This window comes from Heterocephalus glaber, unplaced genomic scaffold, assembly GCF_053883595.1.
Source record: "Heterocephalus glaber isolate CG9 unplaced genomic scaffold, H.glaber_assembly_v1.0 deba00001720, whole genome shotgun sequence".
In the NCBI taxonomy this organism is placed as follows: domain Eukaryota; kingdom Metazoa; phylum Chordata; class Mammalia; order Rodentia; family Bathyergidae; genus Heterocephalus; species Heterocephalus glaber.
Genome location: NW_028258433.1, coordinates 2704757 through 2723391, shown reverse-complemented (window position 1 = coordinate 2723391; position 18635 = coordinate 2704757). Strand labels below are relative to the sequence as shown.

The 18635-nt window shown below is 44.7% G+C and overlaps 1 long non-coding RNA gene across 1 annotated transcript; it reads right to left on the bottom strand.

The window, feature by feature from the left end:
- Positions 1 to 419: 419 nt before the first annotated feature.
- On the bottom strand, positions 420 to 2625 carry LOC110343937 (uncharacterized). Its single transcript, XR_002386197.2, has 3 exons — positions 2201 to 2625; positions 964 to 1059; positions 420 to 645 (listed from the first exon to the last, which is right to left on the bottom strand). It is a non-coding gene; the product is annotated as an uncharacterized LOC110343937 (long non-coding RNA).
- Between the last annotated feature and the right edge of the window lie 16010 nt (positions 2626 to 18635).

Here is an 18635-nt window from a genome sequence, read left to right as displayed (position 1 = left end):
AGGTAGAGAACAGGGTTGTTGAGAAGAAACTGAGAACAGTAAACACACTGAAGAGCTCGGCTTTAGGGGTTCTTCCCTGGGGAGCCCTCCAGGGAAGTTCAAGGTGGTCCTTGGCCTTACTGGGCAAGGCTACAGTAGAATTGGTTTGACCTTTAGGTGCTAGTTGCCTTAGTACATACTTGTAAGTTTGGCCTAAAGGTTTCTCCTTACATACTGAAGTACAACCTAATGTGTGTTGTAAATAGAATGGAACCTACTCTTGTAACAAGTAGTACTTCTCAGCCAATCACAAGCAGCCAAGCGTTCAACTCATGTTCAAATAAGTCAGGAGTTATAACCAATGGGACCATTTCTGCCTCACTTTCATTTCCATGTCTCCCTTCCTCTTCTCTGGCGATAAAGACAGCCTGCCCATGCAGTGAATGTTCTGAACCATTTTGGTCCAATTTATTGCACAATTCTAAAATTATAAACAAAGTCTATTAAGTGCTGCAAAATTCAGTTTGTTGTAATTTTAACACCTTGTCCAGGGAGGCATCCGCTGCAGAGAACACACATCCAGAGCTAGAAAACAGACAGCAGTCAGGGCCCAATTTACCTGCTAGGGCTTTGGGCTGCAACTTCCTCTCACCAAGCCTCAGTTTTCTGTATGGAAAATCAAATCCATAATGTTATAAAATCTTACTTTTTTGTTATGTCATACAATTGACACAGTCCTTTCATATACATTATCCGATTTAACAAAATAATACAAAGCAAAGCACTTGGGAGAGAATAAAATGCTTAACATATGTGTGGAATTCCTTTCCTCAAAAACTGCTGTGGGTGGTTTGGCTATTGTTTAGTGAAGAAAATCATGCAATTTTGAGACAAGGTTCCTTATCTTGTATAGACTGAAAGGCAATTAAACAATTATTCATGTCAGAATCTGAAGGAAAAGGCTACTTCAAAGGGTCCACTTACACAACGAAAAGCAGTTGAGTAGAAACAGAGCAGTATATAATTTCCTTCTGGCATATCCATGCCATATGGCCCCAAGCAAGACTTTCAAACTCATCACTGGGGAGAAAGAGAAAGAAATAAAATCATTAACTTCTTTTTAACTCTGATTTCTAGCGGCCATTTTCTAAACAGACTATGGAAACCATTCATTCCTCCACCCCAAAATTAGCTAGGAAACAGACAGGATGTTTTGAATCTCTGCATGTAGGTACTGTTCAGTCATGAATCAATGTGATAGCAACAAAAGTTGCTCATAAAAAGGACATGAAACTTTAGTTGCCTCTGCACTGTTCCTTCCCATTTCCAGCTGCCAACTATGGAGACAACTGTAAGGATATAGTAAAATGAAGTTATCCAACCCACAGCCAGGCAGCCACACAACCAAGACTCCAGGTTCCCTGGCAGAAGACATATAAAGCCAATAGCAAACACAGCTTGAATGTCAACCAATGTCACCCCCTCCACCTCCACTTTTTACCTCTGCCTGTTGGATTTACCCAAAGCCCCAACGTCTGTCTCAGCCTTCCAGTTTGACTTGCAGGAAGGTGGTAAACTTTCCCAGGCTTGCCCCACGGAGATGAGCAAGCCCATAATCCCTTGTATGTGTGAAGTTGACACAGCCTGGGCCCTCAATGAGCAACAAGACAAATGCAGTCCTATCAACAAAATAAGTTTCATCTTTGACTTTCCTAAAAGTCAGAGGGGATCCAACTGTATAATCCACAGCATACTTTAAAAAAGCATCCTGTCCTGTATATTTCCTGCCCACCCCTCAACTTCTCACTACACAACTATACCCTAAACTGATCGAAACACCCAGCTTTCCAGCCTCTCTGCTCTCCCTCTCTCCATACTCCACTTCTTCCATTTTTAATTGCACAAATGTAGTTTGGCCAATTATGCCTTCTTCCTGCGGAAGAAGGAATGAGGACCAATTGGCTTAACAGCGACAGAATGTTTTTGGCAGGCTGAATGGGTAAAGGCTGTAACAATTTCAGTTCAAGTGATTGCAGGAGCCTTGAGTTCTTTAGCTCCTGGCTGGGGAACACAGCTCTCCCAACACACCATGCTAGGAGCGAGGCGCGAGGGTAGTGTCAAAGCCTGAGCTTCTGGATAGGGTGGCGGCACTTCATAAAACGTGCTTTGGAAGATTTGAAGAATGCTAGTAAAGGTTCTCTTACTGCTTCCCCTTGCCTACCTTGGCTGCTTGCTGGGCTTCCATGGAAATCTTTTCCAGAGCAAAAAAATGGTGCTAGTGAATAGCTTCTTCCAGTGATGAGTTTATTTCCAGCGCTCTCACTCACACCTCCTTCCGAGCATCATAGAGCCGCAGCACTCACGGACCTCTGCTCAGGTTGAAACGAAACCACCACCGTGCTCATTTCTGAACTCTTTCTCTTTACATCTTTGCCAGGGGGAAAGGGATTGGAACTGAAGAAGAGTACGGGCAAACTCGGAGTTTTTTTAAAAAACAAACTTAACTTTGTTTCGAACGATGGGAATCAGTGTATAAAAGCATGTTTCCAGTGAGCATTTGCTCTGTTCCATAACCCCTGGTGCAATGTGTGGCCCTCAGCGTTAGTCATTCTCTGCTGGGAATGAAGTTGGAATTCCAGAAACAAGGCTACTGCAGCACTGGCTGTGTGGTTCACTAAACCACAGGGGAAAGGGTGGAGAAACAGCTGGAGCCCTATTTGAAGGTCACAAAACATTATTTTTTTCTTTACTAACCAGACTCCAAGTAGAAATAAAGTGAAAAGGTTAAGATCTAATTGAAAATAAACTGCGAGCATCTCTACCATTTGGACTCTCTGGGACATGCTTGCTACAGGAGAATACAAAGTACCCTAGCTATAGTCCCAGGAGTACAGCTGTACAAGGAATAGCCAGTAGTGAGGATAAGCATAAAAACATTGCATATTATTAGTAGATGATGCCAAAAAAGGGGGTGGACGTCCCTTCCTTGGGGACTGTAGGTTCTGTATAGATGTAGGAGTTAGGTGCAGGCACATTTTGAACTGAGCAAACTTCTTTCTGTAGCTCTACCCTGTATAACCTTAGTTCTTTAGGCAGCTACAATCTGCTGAGTCATCCCAGCAGTACAAGATGCAATAAAAACCCACTGGCTCTGAGTACTCCTCTAAAAGAACTATGAGTGCCTTCTTTCTCTCACCGAAGTCTCAGGGGGCTCACACCTTGTTCCTGGAGATTAATACAAATTTCCTGGCTTTTTTCAGGCTGCCTGCCAATGGCCTCAATTTGCCACCACTTCTGTTACTAATGTTCAGTCTTGCATCAGCATTGATCACTCTTTCAAAATTTTTTTTTGTATTAAATTCTTTTATCGGTACATTGTAGGTATACAACACAATTACATTTCTCATTGGGAATTGTACCTTTACATAATGCATCTTGGTTCTTATTTTTTCCCCATTCCTAGCTCTCCCTTCATGCCCTCCACCCTTCCCTATTTACAAAGACTTTCAAATATTGATGTTGGCTTTTCCTGCACTGGATGTTCCCAGAGAGAAATTGTCTTCTCATCTGCGTTTCTAATCCAAAGAGAGGGCCTTGCACTCTCTGAACATTCCCTAGTGAAGCTAGCCAGTGGACGTTTTCCCCAGAACATGTGATACACCTCTCTCCACAGTCAATTCATGTTCCAGGATAGAAGCTATGGACAATTGCAAGTATATAGCAAGTACACAGCACGCTTAATGCTTTGCACAGGTTACCTCATTTCATCTTCATTTCAGCTCATGATTATTGTCCCTGTTCTACAGATACAGATGCACAGAGACCCAGCACTTTGACTCTCTGACCTTAGGTTGCGAGAATAGGGATGGTCTGGTCAGCTCTTCAGGTTCAAAAGGACTTTTCATTCCATTCCATCAAGTGCTCACTGAATCATCAAGGCTATAGCTCTCCAATGTCCATCCTTTGCTGTACCTCACAGAGGTGGACATTACACATGCTTTTGGCTTTCTCTTGGTTACAGTGCAATTCAAAAATGCAAATTAAGCCTCAAGAAATAGGAAAATGCAGACTGAACAATAAAAATAGCTAAGATATTGAATATTTAATGTAGTCAGACTCTGTTCTGTGAGGACTGGGTTCTTATAACAACTCTAGGAAGTAGACACTATTATTATCATTTTACAGGTGCACAAAGGGTAGGGAACTTGCATGAGGTTGCACAGCTCTTAAGTGGAAAACATTGGCTTTCAAGTCCAGCAATAGCTTGAACCTGTTCCTTGCATGTGCCAGATATGGCAAGGCTTTCAATCTGTTTGTATGCTCGTTTTGTTATCACAATTTAGGAAAATAAAATACATCAAAAACACCAGAATTATTAAGACACATGAGAAGAAGCTTAAATGAGGGATGCACATTCAAACGAGTACCATGATGTCCCAGCTTTGAGTGTGGTCTCTCCTCTCAGTAAAGCAGTGAACATGAAACAACACATAAAAATGTAACAAAATAGAAAGGTGTGACTGCCTTAAAACAAGGATCCAAATGCAGCCTTGTGGGAGCTTAGACCTAATTCAGCAAGAAAAGTACTGCTGAATTAGGTCCCAGAGAATCAGTGGGACTTCCATGAACTTCCATGCCTTTCTAAGCAGAAAAGGACTTTGAGGTAGAAAGGCATCCTCAGGTCCAGAAACAGTGAGTTACTGAGATCAGATGGACCAAGGAGAATGAAAGGATGATTCCAGGAAGAAGAAAAAAAACCCTGGATTTATCAGAACTATTGCATTGGTCAACTCTCCAGTTGCTGGAACAAAGGACCTGATACCCACAACTTAAAGAAAAGGTTTGGGTTCTGTTTCAGAAGATTCAGTCCATAGTCAGCTGGCTCCAAGGCAGAAAAATCATGGCGGAGGGGCCTGATGCAAGAAAGCTGCTCAGCTCATGGCATCTGAATCAGAAAGCAGGGGGAAAGCCAGAGAGAAAGGGGCCAGCAACCAGATATAGTCCCCAAGGTCATGCCCCCATTACCCTCCCAGATACACCCAAAAGTATGCTTTACAAATCTCCTAAGCACCTCTCAAGCCAATCAAGTTGATAATCAAGGTTAAGTAACACAAGTATTATCAGGTGAAAGTTTCCAGCATTATAGCACATATTCAGCCTGCCCGGGAGGCAGAAGAGCTCCATATATCTGAATGTCCTGTTGTAAACCTACTGCCAGAAAGTATTGTTTACACCTGCTATCTAGATCCCCATCTTCTCTCCAGAAGGTCCTTGTATGGACAGTAAATTATATGGTCATCTTGTATCTGTCAAAGAAAAGAGCCAACAAGAAGTTATATGGCCACCTTCTATCTGGAAAATTGAAAGATATCACCCAACACTTTAGAGCTATTTAAGGGACTTTAAAATGATATTTTTAAAAGCCTACATCACAGTAATTAGCTCAGAGTTATAAATATAAAGTCTCTGACTTCTGTACTAATAGTTACAATTATATTGATTTTGGAATCTAGAGTCAGTTGTTCCCTGTATCCTATTTAGTCTGGGTTGTTTGGTGCAAAACAATTCAGTGAGTTTCGCTCACAAAGATAGTTAGGAAAAGCCAGTCTTTTAATCGATAAGTCCTACCATATCTATCTGCAAACAGTAGATAGTGAAGAAAAGTTTAACACAGGGTTAAAACACACACTGATAAAGCTAATTTTTATCCAAGGCTACTTTTCAGTTTCAAATGACTGAATTCAAGAAGTTAACTAAAAACAGAGTTGCCAATGAGTTTTAAAATGAAACACAAAGTACTTTGAAATAACGAGACATTAACTCTGTGACAGACCAGTCACTCAGTTTCTGGCAGATGAACTGTCCTATTTGTATACAAACTAACATACATTTAGGAAAGAAAGAAAATTGCAAAGTCCTTACAGAACAGAGAAATCGACAAGGAGGAGGCAGTTCTGACCATCCTTTCAACCTGGACATAGACTCTGGGTCCCTTGGGAAGAAGTACAGGTTCTTTCCTTTAGCAAAGTCTGATTTAGTTGATTGATGCTGTGCTGTTGCTGGATTTTATTACTATGAGAAGTCAAAAGGTCTGATGTTAATGGATCTTAAACTTCAAGACTCGAGATGCACACTCCCATTTAAACTTGGCTGGGCAGAGCTATGTGTTTTGATTGGCTGGATTTGTTTCTGCCATTTCTTAATGTATGCAGCATGCTTTGAGCATTACAGACGGGGAAATTGCTTTTTCTCTGGCTCTTTTCTGATTCTTCTGTTACTTGTTCATTAGATAATTGATAGTAAAATTATTAATAAAATCTTGTTCTCAGAAACTTTATATTTAAAAGAATGTGGCCTGAAAATAACAAAAATCAAGCAACTTGAACCAATTTTCACTATGAATAAGGAACAAAGAATTTAGACACTCCCCATTTTTAGATTCCAGATTCCAGACATTTCATAAATAAAATGTGACCAGCTGCATGAATTGCAAGGTACATAACATAGGAGTTACCTATATAGGGAAAGGTTGTTTCTAAAAGTTCCTGCTGGCAAAGTCAGACTTATTCTCATTGTCACTTTTAACCCTGTCAAATAAAACTGTTCCAGATTGTGAGGTTGGAAATACTTCATAGTACATTTCAGTATAAAAGCTTAAAATTTATATGCCAGAGTAGGGCAAAACCCGATTACATTCATTTATTCTCTATTAGGAGCATCATACCCAACTAAATTTTTAAAGAAAACAAAGTATGTTACATATTTTGTACATGAATTTTCTAATTGTACACATGGGAGTCACTTTTTTAAATGTTAACAAATACCCACACAACAGAAATAAGGTCATATGTATAGTCATATATAGTTGTACTCCCAATAAATATGTATCTTTTTGATCCTCATAAATACAGAGATACCTTGGCTCATGGACTTCATTTGTTCTATGATTTTGGAAAAGATGGCCATGTTTGTGTTTGTGTTTGTGTGGGAAAGATGGCCTTGGTCATGCTTGTCTCTCAAGGCAGAGTTTGCAAACAAAAACAAGATTTTGCCAAACACTTCTGTTTGCAAACAAAAGCTTTCTTGAACCAAGGTACCAGTGTACAGTGAAATATATACATGAAAGTTTATCTTGTAAATAAAATCCAATGTATTCTTGTGAGACCAAAAGTGACTCCATTTTGCTAATGTGAGACCAGAATGACTCCATTTTGTCCAAAATGGAGCAATCTCCTTTGTTCTTTCAAATTAATGATTAAATGTGCTTAATCTGGTACAAAAGACATGATCTGTAACTCAAGATTCCTAAGATCATTACTCAGCCATCTGTTTGCCCTAGAAACAAATGTCCTGGGCCCACTATCTATAGGACAATCTGTTCACGTGCTGACTATCCACACAAGGTGGTCATGACCATGAGTCAAGATGTCTGCTGACCATCAGTACGTGAGAGTAGACCACTAACCTTTGTCCCCATTTTTCTTGTAAAAACCTATACGTAATCCCCTTCAACCTCCAATGAGCCTAGCCAATCAAAATTCTACACTTCATACTTGCTAAATGTTAACCAATCATATGGCTGCTAAAGACCGAAGCTTGCTGTAATCTCAATAAAAACCCTGCTAATTTGGAACTCGGGGCTCTCAATCTCGATCCACTGTGTCAGTGACAATTGAGAGTCCCTGCTTAAGCTTGAATAAATGACCCTCATGTGCTTACATTGGAAACGGCCTCCTGGTGGTCTTTGGGACTTTGTAATCTGGGCACAACATTTGGGGGCTCGTCCGGGATCCCAAGATCTTCAGAATCTCCATGCCGGAGGGTCAATGCCAGCTGGTGTGTTTTTTGTGTTTGTAAAGTCTGGGCCAATTTTCTGGGAAGGTCGGCTGATGGTCTAGGCTGACGCGCTGCGAAGGCCGCTGACCCGGGATCCTGGAAGATGTTCCGGATTCCGCTGGTGGGGACGGAGTGCCCCATGAGTACGAGCCTGTGAGACTCCTGGGGGGACGGTGCGGGTCGCTCCCGTGGTACGGCGTGAGGCCGTCGTCCCATTTTCATTGCCTCCGATCGGGCAGAGGACGGTTTTGTCTTGCCTTGTGCTTTTCTGTTGTGTTTGTCTGTTTATTGTGTTGACTTGGACTGAGACGATGGGACAGACTGTGACTACCCCTCTTCCCCTCATGAAGGACCATTTCAAAGAAGTCAGGGAGCGCGCTCACAACCTAAGTTTAGAAATTAAAAAGACTAAGTTCATCACCCTCTGTAGCTCAGAATGGCCCACCCTTAGGGTAGGATGGCCCCCCGAGGGAACTTTTGATTTACAGGTTGTACGCAGAGTTTGTAAGGCCATCCTTCATCCTGACCAGGTTCCCTACATTGCCATTTGGGAATGTCTAATCTATAACCCACCCCCATGGGTTAAGCTCTTTTTGCCTCCACAGAAACAGCAGCCAAAGGTAATCCTGACAGCCTGTGAAAAGACTCCCAAAGGGTGCGACAACAAAAAGCAAACTGAGACCAAGCCGACTGCGTTGCTTTACCCAGTTCTTCAAGGAGGAACAGATGAAGATCTCCTCTTTCCCCCTCCCTACCGCCCACACCCCGCTCCTCCACTCCCACCCACAGGGACGGAGGAAAGAGCACTGGTGGTGGCCAAGGCGGAGGCGCCTGCCCCATCGGGCACCACTGGAGGAGACGGCCCCACCCAAAACACCCGTAACACCCGTAATCGTAATCGCTTCGGGGCCTCACTGGCGGGGCCGGCAGATTCCACTGTCCTCCCATTAAGGGCAGCTGGACCCCCTGATGAGCAGGCCCACTTGGGACTTCAACACAGCAGAAAGTAAGGAGAGGCTCCGGGTCTATCGCCAGGCTCTGCTGGGAAGTCTCAAAGTGGCGGCATGGAAGCCCACCAATTTGGCTAAGGTAGGGGATGTACAACAAAAACTAGATGAAAGCCCTGCTGCTTTCTTAGAGAGAATTCAGGAAGCCTTCCGTAGGTATACTCCTATGGACCCAGAAGCAATTGAGACAAAGGCAGCTGTAATAATACATTTTGTCGACCAGGTGGCGCCAGACATTAAGAGAAAGTTACAGAAGGTAGACAGGTTAGGAGAGAAAAGTATTCAGGACTTAGTGACAGTGACAGAGAAAGTGTATAACAATAGAGAAACCACAGAGGAGAAACGGAAAAAAGCTGATGACCGCCAGACCCGAAACTTAGCTCGGATCCTTCTGGCTGCCACTGCGGGTGAACAAAAGGAACGTGAATGTAGACTAAGAAAGGTTGCGGTAGAAGGAGAAAGCAAGGGGAGACGCAGAGAGCATCCCCAGTTAGGGAAATATCAATGTGCTCATTGCAAAGAGAAAGGCCACTGGGCCAAGGATTGTCCCAAAAAGAAACAACAGGAAGGTCACCCCAAGGCCCCCATCCTGGCTGTAGATGAACTGAGTGACTAGGGGGGATAGGGTTCGGCACCCCTCCCCGAGCCCAGGGTAACCCTAAAAGTGGAGGGGAAATCTGTCGAGTTCCTAGTGGATACAGGGGCTCAACATTCAGTCCTACTTGAACCATATGGCCATGTTTATGATAAAACCTCCTGGGTTCAAGGAGCCACAGGCATGAAAAAGTATTCATGGACTACCCGAAAAACAGTAGACTTGGGAGTGGGCCGGGTAACCCACTCATTTATGATTATACCTGATTGCCCCTATCCTCTACTTGGAAGAGACGTGCTCACTAAGTTAAGAGCCCAAATCCATTTTCAGCCCGGGGGTGTGGAGGTCCTTGACCAGGAGGGAAAGCCCATCCAAGTGTTGACCATGAGCCTTGAGGACGAATATCTGCTACATCAGAAGCAGTCCCCTCCTGATCCTGATGTGGAACAATGGCTTGCCATGTTCCCATGAGCATGGGCTGAGACTGGGGGCATGAGGCTGGCCACACACAGGACACCTGTGTTCGTAGAGGTAAAGCCAGGAGCGGACCCTGCAGGAGTTCACCAATATCCCATGTCCCTAGAGGCCCACAAAAGAAATAACTCCACACATCAGGAGGTTGCTTGCTCAGGGGATTCTAAGGCCCTGTCAATCAGCCTAGAACACCCCCTTGTTGCCAGTGTGGAAACCCCACTTGGATGACTATCGACCAGTGCAGGACCTCCGTGAGCCTTCCGCTGGCACCCAAAAACCAACACATCTTTGCATTTGAATGAAGCAACCCTGAGCAGGGCATCAACGGACAGCTGACCTGGACCCGACTTCCTCAAGGATTTAAAAACTCCCCCACCATTTTTGACGAAGCCCTGCATGAGGACTTGGGCTGAACAGAGGCTTTCCCCACCAAGCATGAAACGGCACAGACTGTGGCCAAAAAGCTTTTAGAAGACATCCTACCAAGGTATGGTTTCCCAATAATGCTAGGGACAGGCAATGGACCCGCCTTCATTTTCAAGGTGAGTCGAAGCTTAGCGCAGGTACTGGGGCAGATTGGGAATTACATTATACATACAGACCCCAGAGTTCAGGACAGATAGAGAGAATGAACAGGACCCCAAAAGAGACCTTAACTAAATTAGCCTTAGAGACTGGCGGTGACTGGGTGGTTCTCCTTCCCTTTGCCCTCTATAGGGTACGCAACTCACCCTATAAGATGGGATTAACTCCCTTTGAAATTATGTTTGGAATTCCCCCCTCATTGTTCCCAACCTTCAATTGAATGTGCTTGTTGAATTTGATGACCAAAAATTGCTACTTTCTTTAAAAGCCTCCAATGTGTACATGAGGACATCTGGCCTAAATTAAAAGCCCTGTATGAGACTGGACCACCTCCTGAGCCCCATCACTATCGACCAGGAGACTGGGTCTTTGTCCGGAGACATCAACAAAAAGACCTTGAGCCTCGTTAGAAAGGACCCTATGTCACAGTCCTGACCACGCCCACCGCTCTCAAAGTCAACGGGATTGCCTCGTGGGTACACTACACCCACGTCTGCCCCACGGAACCACACGCCATCCTAGAAGACTTCATCCCATCATGACAGGTGTCCAAAGAACACAACAACCCCCTCAAGCTCAAACTGCGTTGTCGGCGGTCATGATTGTGGTAACTGTACTTTTAACACCAATATTAGGAGGACTCTGTGTCGCCTTAGGTGAAGAGTGTTGTTTCTATGTAGATCAATCAGAGGTGGTCAAAAAATCTATGGCCAAAGTTAAAAAAGACATCGCCAAACGAAAACGAGAGAGAGAACAAGCTCAAAATTGGTTCGAATCCTGGTTTAATTCCTAGGCCCCTTGCTTATTCTGTTACTACTGTTAACCTTTGGACCTTGTATACTCAATAGACTAGTTTCATTCATCAGAGAACAAATTAACGCTGTTCAGTTGATAGTACTCAGGTCTCAATACCAGCCAGTTCCCACCGACCTAATAAAATTAACCCCCAGAGGCCCATGATTGGCCCTCTATAGCATCATGAGAAGGGGGGAATGTGGGACCAGAATGACTCCATTTTGCTAATGTGAGACCAGAATGACTTCATTTTGTCCAAAATGGAGCAGTCTCCTTTGTTCTTTCAAATTAATGATTAAATGTGCTTAATCTGGTACAAAAGACATGATCTGTAACTCAAGATTCCTAAGCTGATGACTCAGCCATCTGTTTGCCCTAGAAACAAATGTCCTGGGCCCACTATCTATAGGACAATCTGTTCACGTGCTGACTATCCACACAAGGTGGTCATGACCATGAGTCAAGATGTCTGCTGACCATCAGTACGTGAGAGTAGACCACTAACCTTTGTCCCCATTTTTCTTGTAAAAACCTATACGTAATCCCCTTCAACCCACAATGAGCCTAGCCAATCAAAATTCTACACTTCATACTTGCTAAATGTTAACCAATCATATGGCTGCTAATGACCGAAGCTTGCTGTAATCTCAATAAAAACCCTGCTAATTTGGAACTCGGGGCTCTCAATCTCGATCCACTGTGTCGGTGACAATTGAGAGTCCCTGCTTAAGCTTGAATAAACGACCCTCGTGTGCTTACATCGGAAACGGCCTCCTGGTGGTCTTTGGGACTTTGTAATCTGGGCACAACATTCTCAGATACTGAGAGTCTAGGAAGACCCCATTCTTAGGGAGAAAAAGACTTTCAAACAAATTTACTAAACCCATGTAAATCCTACATTATTAAAATGTGGCAAGTTGAAACAATGGCATAACATACTCTAACAGAAATCCCTAGGGGAAATAAGAAACTATTTACTCCAATGAGTCTGGCAGCTGTTTTTGTACTCAAGGAATACCAAAGACATTGAGTTTATTCTAAACACAAGCCATCCGCTATTCAGACCTGGGAATGGAGCAAGGCCAAGTGAAATCCAAACCATCAGAAACAAATACACAAACAACTAATGAACTGTATGTGGCAAGCACTGCTTGATGCTAAGGTATAAGTGAGTGATACTGTAGTGGGTTGAATGGTGGCTGCTTCCAAAAGATTTTCCACATTCTATGCCTGGAACCTATGAATGTACCATGACTTGGAAAAGGGCCTTGCAGATGTAAGGGAGTTAAGGTTCTTTATATGAAATCATTCTGGAATAGCTGGGTAGACCCCAAGCCCAGTGACAAGCATCCTTATGAGGGGCAAACATAGGAGAGACACAGGGTGAAAGGGAAGAAAGCCATGTTAAGATGGAGGCAGAGATAGGAGTCAGGTACTGTAGCCAAGGAATACCCACAACCAGCAGAAGTTGGAAGGGGCAAGAACCTGCAGAGGGAAAGCACCCCTGCTGACACAGTAATTTCAAACTCTGGTCTCCAGAACTGTGAGAGCATAAATTTTTGTTCCTTTAAGCCACCGCAGCAGCCTACTACATCTTATGTGTTCACCGTGTCTCTTGGCTGTGTCAAGAGCCCACCTGGAGTGATGAATCCAGACTATCAAGCTTTGTGTAAGAATACTCTAGATTGCTCACAGAATGACCAACAGTGGATCTCTCAGAAAGTGTGCCCCAGAGTGTGTCCCCATTATTAACTGATGTTTAACAGAATGAATTGGGCTGTGCATGTGAAGAGCTTGGTTCTGCCCCCAGCAAGTGAATAGTGGAGGTTCCTGGTCCACTTCCAAATGCTATGTTGACTACACCAGCCAGCCTCTCTCCGCCTGGGGCCAGGGCTGTGGGTGTCTCTGCTCTCAGCTACAACAGTTCATCCAGATCCTTTTCACTACAGGAAACAGGAAAACCAGCTCCCTTCTTCAAATCCTTGGAAAGAAGTAAGAAAGCAAATGCATGTTTTTGTTGTTTTGTTATTTATGTTCTCTTAGAGGCAGGTAAAAACTAGAATATAAATTTATATAGAATAGGTTTTCAATGAAACAGAAAAAGAGCTTAGGAAGTTTTCATTTTATGATTTGTTTAAAAAACAAAAAAGCTCAAGCCTCAGCTCTGGTCTCTATTGAAAATAGAAGAAACCAATCCAGAAGAGGAAGTTGTTGAGAAGTGGAGTGAATGGCTGTTTCCCTTAGGCCCACTCAGCCGTCACCATGGAGACTCCTGAAGGTTCCAGGAATGACTCACAGGATTCACTGGTGAAGCCTTTGAAATGGAAGCAGCACAGAGTGCAAGATAGGCTTAGTCTGCAGCCCTTGAAGAAGGCTCCTTTGACTCCTGACTGGCAGCCCTGGGCGAGAACGGATGGCTGCAGTGAGTGCACCTTTTCCTGCTTCCAGGGCATTTTGCTCCTGAGAGCAAGGATCAAATGATACATTGCTTTGGATCGGGCTCTTCCACCACTATTGGAGAAATATTGATATAAAGCCCAGGGGTGTAAACATTTGGAAGAAGAGACTTGAGCTCTAAGAATGAAGGGAAGGTGGTTTTCAAAAGCACTGGACTGAAAAAATGTGTTGCCACTACAGGCCACAGTTTTCCTTGGCCAGCTGCAACTTATTCCCCTGGCTGCCCCTCTGGCTGCATAAAACTTGCTCAAGTTAGGCTCCTTCAGAACTCAAGAATGTAGGCCAAGTGTGAGAATGGCCTTGGATTTCATCTCCACCATAGATAGCAAGGTCTGAAGTCAGAGAGCCTCAGGAAGAAGCAGAGTAAGTAGGGTTGTCTGCCCAGAGCGTTACAGCATAGTGCCCGAGAAGCATCACAGGCAATGTGTGGCTTGGGCGTTGCAATAAGATCCTGGCCCTGGAAGCCCACAGAGGGTAAGCAGCGTGACTATTGCCCACCTGGAGAAATCCTTTGCCACACATCTGCAATCCCTTTCCTAAGGGACTGCAGGCATCGAGGGATCTCTTGCACAGAGTTCACGTGGATGCTAAGGCTCATGGCTGCAGTGAGTTCCCATGAGGCCATGGCACCACCCTGAGTGCCTGCTGGCTTCCCCATTCACAGCTTTGTGGCAGGCCCCAGGGGTGTCAGGCCAGTGCCGCCAGTCCCATGCCAGGCACAGCCATGCTCACCAGCCACAGTAGGAAACCTAGGAAGGGAGAGAAATGACTCAGGTCAGGCCCAGGCCTTGTCTCAGATACAACAATAGCGCTGGATCTCAGACTGGAGGGAATTTGTTAGGGTTTTTCTCTACAGTGCTTTTCTAAAATAGGAGTTCACCAATATTCCCTAGTCCGAAAGGCATGGAAATGACTCCCCTTTTTCCCCTCTGAGGGGAGAACCCACGTGGAGATGTGTATCCTTCCCTTCTCTCCCCTTAACGTACACCCTGGTGACCGAAGACCTGCCTAACCAAGAAAACATAAGAAATAAAAGTCTGAGCAAAAGCCACAGTCCCCTCTTCGAAACTATTTATTCTGATTTCTCGACAAGTAAGTTAATTGGATGGGCCCCTGTGACAGACATTCCATGCTAAAATTCACAGCTTTCTGCCAAAACAACATATTGTGTGCTGCTATATTTTCCACATTGGAACTTAGAGCTGCTGTAAGTCCTGAGTGGCAAAGGGAAACTGAAGGCACAGAAACCCAGGCAGCACCTCCTAAGGTTCCCAGATCGGCTGGCTCCTGCCCTCTGCAACAGCACCTGTTTCCTTTGTTTTTTATTCTTCCTGGGGCTTTGCAGTGGAAAGCACGCCACAGTGGGTGAAAACACAGGTGCCTGTTTTGAGGCATTCCCACCTGCAGCCACCCAGCAGCCTGGAAAGGACTTGTGCAGTCTGCTAGTTCCTGCCAGGTGGCCCCATCCTGTGTCCCTCTCACTGCTCCTGGGGGTGGCAGGGCTGGTCTGCGCCACACAGAGCAAAGGATAATTGCAAGGGAAAACATGAGGCCATGGTGCACAGGCTCACCCACCTTCAGTGACCCATCTGCAGCCTCCAGCATCATCAGTGGGTCCCTTTCCCTTTCTGTAAAATTCAACAGCTGCCTCCCAGCTCATAATGATGTTCCCCCGCTGAAATACCATTCTCTTAATTTTCCGGGATTTTCTCAGAAATATCCCTGTCTACTTTCCAGGATCCATCATCCACCATCCCCCTGCTTCCCAGGCCCTTTCCCTAGGCCTATCAGAATTGACAGAATTCAATACTGAGATGCCAAAGCTCTGGAGGTCTCTCCAGTACCTGGGGCTGCCTTACATTATATGCTGTGAGCACTAGACAGGTGGAGGGAGGAGGGCCTTTGCTTCCCTCTGCAGTTCCCAGATGGTTCAGTAGTCAGTCAGCAAGCAAATGTCAGCCCAAGATGCTCTGGCACTGCACCCAGCAGAGGCCTTGTCCTGACCCAAGGTCCTGACCCCACCCCACAGAGCCCCCACACCAGCTTACTACAGTTCACACCACTGAGCCCTGTGGTTTCCCAAGCATCAGGTGTCATTATTCCCTGTTCCCAAATGGCTGCTTCTGTATGACCCCCAATTGTACCTAATAGCATCATCTCCCTTCCTTGAAGGGTCATGGTTAGCTGGTCACAGCTTGTAACGTATGGCAGCTCCAACTCAGAGCCCTGGACTTGGATGCTGAGCCCCTTTGACCCCTCCTAGCTCACTGAAGAATCCAAACCATCCAAGAAAGCTGGTGTCTGCCTCTGATTGGGCCATTCAAGAACGTGGAACACCAGGATGGAAGAAGCAGGAGGCAACGGACTTCCAAAGTGACAGAAGGAAGTAGAGAATGCAGCCTATCCTAAAGGGAATGACTGTTTTACAAAAGAAATTGACTCAACACAAGTTCATATTTGGAAAAACATATTTGCTCCAAGAAAGCAAGATGTTTCAACAATTCTGCCTGAAACATCTACCATTTCCGAAACAGAGCTTGCTCCTGTCCTGTCCTGGTCTTCTGCTTGCTCTGACTTCAGTGCTCCTCCCCACCTCTCCTAGCCCAGATTCCTTCCTAAAACCCAGCTTAAGTACACCTTCTCCCGACTCCTCCCCCGACTTCTCCATTGCCTCCAGTGTCCTCATCGCCTGGGAAATGCTGGCAGGTGTTTGGGCTGCTTTAATTTAACCTAATTGGTATTCTGTCCTGAGAGAGTCCTTTGATTGTTGTATATGTTTCTGTTCCAGCTCCTTCTTAAGGGTATAAAGCTCTTGAAGATGGAACAGTATCCTGCACTTCTCCTTTGTTTTCCATGAAAGTCCTTTCTACAGGTCTCACTTCCACCTCTCTGGATGCACCATCTTGACTTCCTTCCCTGGCTTCTCTTACTGCTGATTCTCTGATTTAGGAGGCCAGTCCTCCTGCACTCTCTGGACAACCTTGTGAATGCATGGTGGCCACAGCTGCTTGCAAGCTAAGACGGCAGCCAATAATTTAAATCCACATCTCCATTTCTGACTGGACCTCTCAAAAGTTCTGAGGTGACTTCAAGTCAGTGTGTCCTGGATTCAACCCATCAGGGTCTCCCAACCCTGCTTTCTTAGCATAACCTTCTTAAGGAATGGCTCCACCAGTCACCCAGAAACCTGGGATCACCCCCAGACTCCTCCCTTCCTATCATCATCAATGAACCCCGCCCTTCCAGATTCCCCACAGGCCAGATCCTGAGCTAAGCATTGACTCAGAGCCACAATGCTATAGACGAAGCACCATTTTAATACCTACCTTGAAAATGGGCACACCAAGATTGATAAAGGTTAAGAAAGTTATGCAAAGTCACAAAAGGAGAAAGTACTGCTGTTCAGATTCACATCCAGATGAACTGACCTCAGGGGAGATGCATACATCACCCTACATTCAGCCAGCACCATACAGTGGAAAGAACTAATTTTATAAAAGAAAACACTGAGGGATTTAAAGCAGGTAGGAGCTGACCTAGGCCCACAAGAGCTAAGACTCTTCTGATTCCCTATAGCATAAGCTACCTTTGAGGGAACGGAGCTCCAGAACATTTATCAGAGCTTCCTCGTGTTAAATGCCAATTGAGCTTAAAATTTCCATGTGAATTATGATTATTCCAATGATGATGGGCAATCACTCATTTCCATTGATTCATTTCCATTGATTAGAAATAAAAAGAAGTTTAAGTTGCAACATAAAAGATAAGGTAGAGGTCCAGGGATTTAGCTCAGTGGTTCTGCTGCCTGCCTTGAAAGCTCAAGATCCTAAGTTTGATCCCTGGTAACCAGAAAAAAAAAAAAAAAAATCAGGTAGAATTTTAATCTTCTAGAGCTGAAGAGGTGGTAGATTTAGCACTTCCTTGTAAAGAACTTCCTTGCTAAGGGAATCTTTAAATTCTCTCTCACTCTCACGCTCTCTCTCTCTCTCCTTCCCTCCCTCTCCTCCCTTTTAAGTGCCTTTTTTAGTGCCTCAGAATTCTGGTATAGCTACAATGAGTTCGGAGAAATCCAACATGAAGGTATCCCCAGTACCAGGTTACAAACAGACAGGATGCTTTGGGTTTGTAGACATATTTGATTTGACACACCTAGTGTTTCCCATGAAAATCCAAACTTCTGGCTTATTTTGAAAAAACAGTAGATATGACAACTCAGGGCTCTCTGCCCCAGTTGGCACAATCCTTGCTGGAGTAAGGTCAGTCTGCCTCCTTGGGCAGGCCCCATGTTCCACTTGGCCTTAGACCCGCTGGCCAGCTTAGCTACTGGTGTTACCTTCCTGGCCTCTACAGGCATATGGGTTGGTGACCTCAGCTGACCCTGAACAGGTCAACATTTCAAGTATGCACCTTTCCACTTTGTCAAAATTGTACGAAACATCATCCAACAGCATCAGAACATAGAATACAAACTTAATTGCTTTTCCATTGAAGTGTCTGATCTCACAGTGCTATTTTAGCTCCCATGTAAACACAGCAAAATGAAGTTCCCTTCTTGCTTACCTTCTGGGGAAATCAGATGAATTCATCAGATATTGAAATACAAACTTTTTCTTAGAATTGCCAACTTTGCCACACTGAGGCCCATGTTGATTTCTACCTAGTGAAAACTCCAGAGCAGGCTGGAGCCTGACAGAGCCCAATCCAGTGTTTACTCTGGTGCTAATCACAATCATGTTTACAGGAAAATGCCCTCATCTGCTTCCAGCAGCTCCAGCCACTCAGCCATGTGAGAGCTGTCTTCAAAGTCAATTGCCTGTCATTTTGCTGATTTATGTTGAGCAACTGCAAGGACCCCTCGAGGTATTTGTGGCTAGCCTGATGATTCCCAGCTTATAAAGTGGCATTGG